A 6,000-nucleotide genomic window follows, 5' to 3' on the forward strand; every position below is an offset into this window, starting at 1 on the left:
TTCTCTTGGAAAAGGTCAGTACACGTGTTCCGCTACAATCTAATTTCAGTCTATTGCCCTCTGCCCTACCACTCACTCCCGTGCAAGAGAGATGATGGGGAAACGCTTGAATTTAATTGTCTCTTCTCTGTTAAAAGCTCCTCGGCCCACAGAGCACGCATGAGAGCTAAAGAGATGAGCCAGAGAAGGCAGGTCTCCCCAGCCACAGTCTCACGCACATCACCTCTGCTCAGAGACACCTGCTTCTCTAGCTTCCATCGGGTTTGGGAGGAGGCTGCTTTTATTTTTTTAATAGATTTTTATCGTTGATAGTATTACAGGTATTTCCCATTTCCCCCTCCTCCCAGCCCTTACCCACAGCCACCCCAGGTCTTCACCACATTGTCCGTGTCCATGGGTTAGGCATCTCCATAATAACAAAAGCATACTATGCTCATTAGACCAGACAGTCTTCTGGACAAAGCCGGGGTTTCAAGGGAAGCTTGGGTCCCAGGTGCCTGCCAGCAGCTGGAGGGAAGCCTGGGTCCCGGTGCCAGTAGGAAGCCGGTCCCGGCAGTCAGGAGAAGGAAGACCTACTCTTACACGAATTTCGTGCACGTGGCCGCTAGTAAGTATATACGATCTTTGGTTTATCTCTTCTCATCCTCCCCAACCCCACATCAGGGTTTGTCAATATGTTCCATGCCTTCCTGCTTCAGGTCTGATTTTATTGGTCAATTCATTTTGTTGATTTTAAATCTTAAAATAGTCCTCAGCTCTGTGTTCCGGCCTCTTTATTCTCATCGCCAAGAACTAGGAATTATCTCAGAAAGACGCTCCGAACACATCTTCCTGTGGCGTGCTGGCGGTGTGTCAGCCCTTCTGCCGAATGTGAAATTGCATTTCGTTTCTATGACTTAATAATTACTTTAATTTCACTCCATACTGTTCTGAAGAACTCTTTTTGAATGAAGGGCACTTACCGCACTTCTCGTGCTCGCTGGGATCCCATCAGGATGTGTGGAATTAAATAAGAGAGTAATTATGGGGGGCTGTGATGTGTTATAACAGATGCACCAACACCAGGCTGGATCCACTCCTTGCTCGGAAGAGAAATAAGTTATGAAGGCAGTTTTAGTGCGGATCCTACAAGCACAAGTGGACGCCTTTAACAGGGGAGAGGAGGAGGAAAAGCTAATGTTTGGGGAGCTTGCAATCAATAAACAGATTCTCATTTTTTTTCTTTAGGCTAATTCCCACTGAGGGGCATCTTCCCACAGCTCTTGGGGTTCCGTTCTGTTTTGAATTGCCCATGCATGGGAAAGAGGCCCCTTCTTGGTTCAAATGGCCATGAAGGAAAGGTCACTGAAGGTCGACTAGGTGCTACTAAGATCCACTAAAGGTCCTCCATCCTAAGGGTATAGAGCAAGCATGTCAAACTGAAAGGTGAACACGGGCCAAATGAAAGAGGCATGCGGCCCACGGACCGCAAGTTTGAGATGCTTTGTGTAGAGGAAGCTTCAGGTCAACCAACCTACTCATCTCACCTTTCTTATTTTTCTAACATTTTATTGATTTCAGGGATGAAGAAAGAGGGAGAGAGATAGAAACATCAGTGATGAGAGAGAATCATGGATCGGCTGCCTCCTGCACGCCCCACACTAGATATGGAGCCCACAACCTGGCCATGTGTCTCAACTGGGAATCGAACCATGGCCTCCCGGGTAATAGGTCACCTCTCAACCACTGAGCCACACCGGCCTGGCACTACATTTTTCCTTAGAACCCTTTCTCCACTTGTCCTCTGCACAATTTGTGTGGAATTTTGTCCTAAGCCCTGTAGGGCCACTCTTCCATGTATTTTTTCTCAAGCTTTTCAATCTGACATCTCTCTACTGGTCGACCTAAATGTTCACAAACATTTCCAAAAGCGTCTGTAAGTTATTTCCCGAGGTTGTCCAGAGCTGGTCCCCATCTTGCTGAGAATGAGTGATATTTCATGTCCATCTGTGCATCTAACCAACGTGTTTGGGACACTATTGTTTTCTACAGAAGCCGTGAATCTGCTGGTTGATGATAATGGCATAGAATATAATCAGGTCAGCAATGGCACAAATCCCAAGGGTGAGTAATGGGCAAAAATGCTTCTTTCACGTATTCCTTTTTTTAAATATTGGCTCGGGGATGAATGAGGCTGGAGGGCAGGCAAATGGTGCTCCATTTGTAAGGCCTCACTGGCACAGACACGGTTTTTAACGAGGAGCCGGGCTCCCAGCCCTACAGTCCTGGCACCGTGGTGAGTTCTGGAAACCCTTAACCCCCATGGGTGCCCGCGTCCCCCTCCCTAAGGCAGGCCTGAGGATACACAGCACTTACTCTTGTCCCACACGCGGGCTTGGTGGGGACCGAATACATTCATAAGGGAGAAACATAAAGAGACACTCTGGGCCCCACGTAAATAAATAAAAACTATTGTTTATGGCGATGAAAAGGGAGAGGATGGAGCACACACTGGAACCAGCACCTACCAGCCTGATCAAGTCCAGACGCGCTGGCAGTTGCGCTAAGTCTCCTGGCTTTATAAAGGTTCTCCTGTTTACTTGCAAAATCATAACATTTTCAAAAAAAACAAACACAGGCTTCTTTTGTGGGGGCTGGCCTGGGAATGGGGGGGAAGGGTGTTGTGTACGCAGATGGAAACCAAATGGGCTGGCGGTGCCCTGCGAGGCGGCGGGAGTCACTGCTTTTCATGGGGCTGGGCCATCCTGGGGGAGACACACGGGGTTGGCCTGCACTCACCCTGGACCCCCATTGTGCCCGTCGAATGCCACAGGCATGAAGACACCTGGATCCGCCCTCCGGTCGCCTCACTCCTTCCAAATCTCACCCAATGAGCTCCTGGAAGAGGCAGCGCAGAGGTGCTGGAGCTTACCGAGCCATCTGCCCACCTGGGCCTGCGTGCCCACCACCTCCCAGGAAAGGCACATGGATTTTCCGTGAGAAACCGCCTCTCTCGGCCCCAGGGCCTGTGGCCATGCCTGGCCCTCCAGGGCCAACGAGACTGGGGGCTAGAAGTAGCAGTTGGATTGTCAGAGAAAGGAGCTGCTTTCTCTCAGTGCTAGAAGGATGCATGATGGGAAGCCAGGTCCTCAGTCACTGGGAGATGGAGACGCCTGGTCCCCAGTCACTGGGCGATGGAGACACCTGGTCCTCAGTCACTGGGGAGATGGGAAGCCTGGTCCCCAGTTACTAGAGAGATGGGGACACCTGGTCACCAGAGAATGAAGCAGGTGCTGGTGGCCAGGGAAGCAAAGTGGAGAGGTCAGACAGGACACTTCCTGTGGAAGCATTGCATGGGGGCCCATCGGCAGGTCCTTCCTTAGCATTCAGGATGCTTGTCCAACCAACATTCCTTCCTTGGAGGCAAATGGGAGAGAAGTAATAAAGGAGACTGTTATCCATACCGCGGATAGGGAGAGTGTGCTTTGTCCTTCTTTGAGCTAAACCTCTGCCCTCGCCCCAACATTGTCCACTTTTTAAAATTGGAATCACACACACACACACACACACACACACACACACACACACACACACTGGTTTCTATTTATTCCTGAAGTGGTTTCCTTTGGGACTTGCTCAGTCTCTCTGACCCGCTTTCTTCTTTAGCTTCTCTGTAGAAATAGAGCCCATTGCACCCTGTCCAGTCTGTGCAGTTTGGAGCCAGTTGGGCTGAAAATTCAACCCAATCGCCTGTAGACACAAGAACGGGACCCTAGCATCCCTGGCCCCACTGACCAATGCTGAGGGCCCCCCTGACCGGGGGTCCCCCAGGGCTCAAGGAGAGCCGGTGGTGGGACGGTACTTTAGACCCGGGAAACAGTATGTCTGTTCACCCGAGGGCTTGTGATCATTACGAATGATAAAGGGCCTCTGTGCTTTATTATTTTTACTTTTAAAAATCCTGAAGCAAATGTGTCTCTCCGTGCCATCACTGATCATGTTAATTTCCTCGCTTTGGCTATAATAAAAATTGACGCGAAAGGATGCCCGAGGCAGTGTAATGAGAAAATGAAATTAGTTTTTCAGTTGACTGATCAAAAGCACTTTATATGTGATAATAAACAGTTTATTTTACTCTTTTGCTCATGACATAATTAATGGCAAAAATATTTTCCTGAAATTCATATTGTCTGCTGAATTCTCCTTCCAAGTTCCAAGAAAACAATATTTTGTAATTCTCCAGACAGGGTGGAGGAGGAGGAGGAGGAGGAGGAGAAGGAGGAAGAGGAGGAGGAGGAGGAGGAGGAGGAGGAGGAGGAGGAGGAGGAGGAGGAAGAGGAAATAGAAGAAGAAGAAGAAGAAGAAGAAGAAGAAGAAGAAGAAGAAGAAGAAGAAGAAGGAGAAGGAGAAGAAGACGAAGAGGAGAAGCGAGAAAGAAAGAAGAAGAAAAATAGCGAGAAGAAGCAGCAGAAGAGAAAAGAAGACCAAAGAAGCCTTATCATCGACGGACAGCAGAAGGTGAAGCCAGAATCCTTCTACCGAAGAACTTAATCCCTCCAGCTCCTTAGCCTCTCCTTTAGCTCCCTTCTACGCTCTCCGTCCTCCTTCCTTCCGATCCTTCACGGTCCCTTACCGCCACCCACGAAAACACACAACCACCCAAAAATATAAACAAACTTGGCCATCCCCGCTGAAGAGAGTTCCCACCCTTGGTTTAACCAATCAGGCCAGAGAAATGCTTGTCTCCTGTGTCTCCTTCCCCAGGGGCGCCGGATCTCTATTGAAATTGGAGCCAGCCATCCCCAGCTCTTTCTTGTCGCTCCCCTTTTCCTAAAGGTGGAGAAGCTCAAATGCATTGTCAGGATGAAAGGGACAGGTTAAAAAAAAAATGTAGGCAGGTTGTAACCCAACAAACAGGATTTGAACTTTCGTTGATTTTTGACTTTGAAAATGTGTTGCCTTTTCTCCACCAGCATGATCAGACTGGAATGGACTGGATCGGATGCCATATTGAGATGTGAAGACTGGCTTCCAATCCCAAATATCTCCTCGGACCCGGGTGAGCTGGTGTGTCAGCGTCATTTAGCTGAATCCCAGTTTCCTCATCTGTGCAACTTCCAGTGTATCTTTTTTAAAATATATATATATATTGTATTGATTTGTTTTTTGCAGAGAGGAAGAGAGAGGGATAGAGTGTTAGAAATATCCATCCCTGAGAGAGAAACATCGATCAGCTCCCTCCCGCACACTTCCTACTGGGTATATACCTGCAACCGAGGTACATGCCCCTGACTGGAATCGAACCTGGGACCCTTCAGTCCACAGGCCGATGCTCCATCCATTGAGCCACACCAGTTAGGGCTCCAGTGAACCTAAATCTCTGTTCACTAGAGACCTGCTGTGTGTGGATGCATCGAGCTGTCCATGCAAAGGCATTTCTGAAGGTGCTGCTTCTAAGACTAAACACAGCAGCCGCTCACCGGCATCAGCCAGCTCTCACTGCCGGACAATCCCTCCAGCAGGCGGTGGCCTAAAACAGTGGCCATTTTATTTAGCTCACAATTCTGAGCTGCCTGGGCCGTTGTTCTGGTCTTGGTGGACTTGCCTGGCCCCTGTTTTGCTCTCTCGTGGTATCTGAGGTCAGCGGGTGGTGTGGCTTGCAGCTGGAGGGTCTAGGATTCCCTCCCTCCCCTCCCCCCACCTGCCCGGAGGTTGGCAGGGTGGCTGGTGAGCTGGGCCAGCTGCTCTCCCTCCGTGTGGGCTGTCAGCCTCCCGCAGGCTCGCCTCAGCGTGTTCGCACGCCGGCCCCAGGGTGCGAAGAGCAGCAACAGGAAGAAGGCCCCGTGTACAACATGGGTGGAAGTCTCTGCTTGCACACACATGTGTAATCATCCCATTGGCTCAGGCAAGTCACATGGCCTGGTCCAGAGCCCATGTAGGAGGGTACCACCCTAGGAAGCAGAATCTTTGCAGCCTCTTTGGCGATCTATCAGAAGACCTAAACAAGAAACATTAAATACC

Source organism: Pipistrellus kuhlii, unplaced genomic scaffold (assembly GCF_014108245.1).
Source record: "Pipistrellus kuhlii isolate mPipKuh1 unplaced genomic scaffold, mPipKuh1.p scaffold_m20_p_17, whole genome shotgun sequence".
In the NCBI taxonomy this organism is placed as follows: Eukaryota; Metazoa; Chordata; class Mammalia; order Chiroptera; family Vespertilionidae; genus Pipistrellus; species Pipistrellus kuhlii.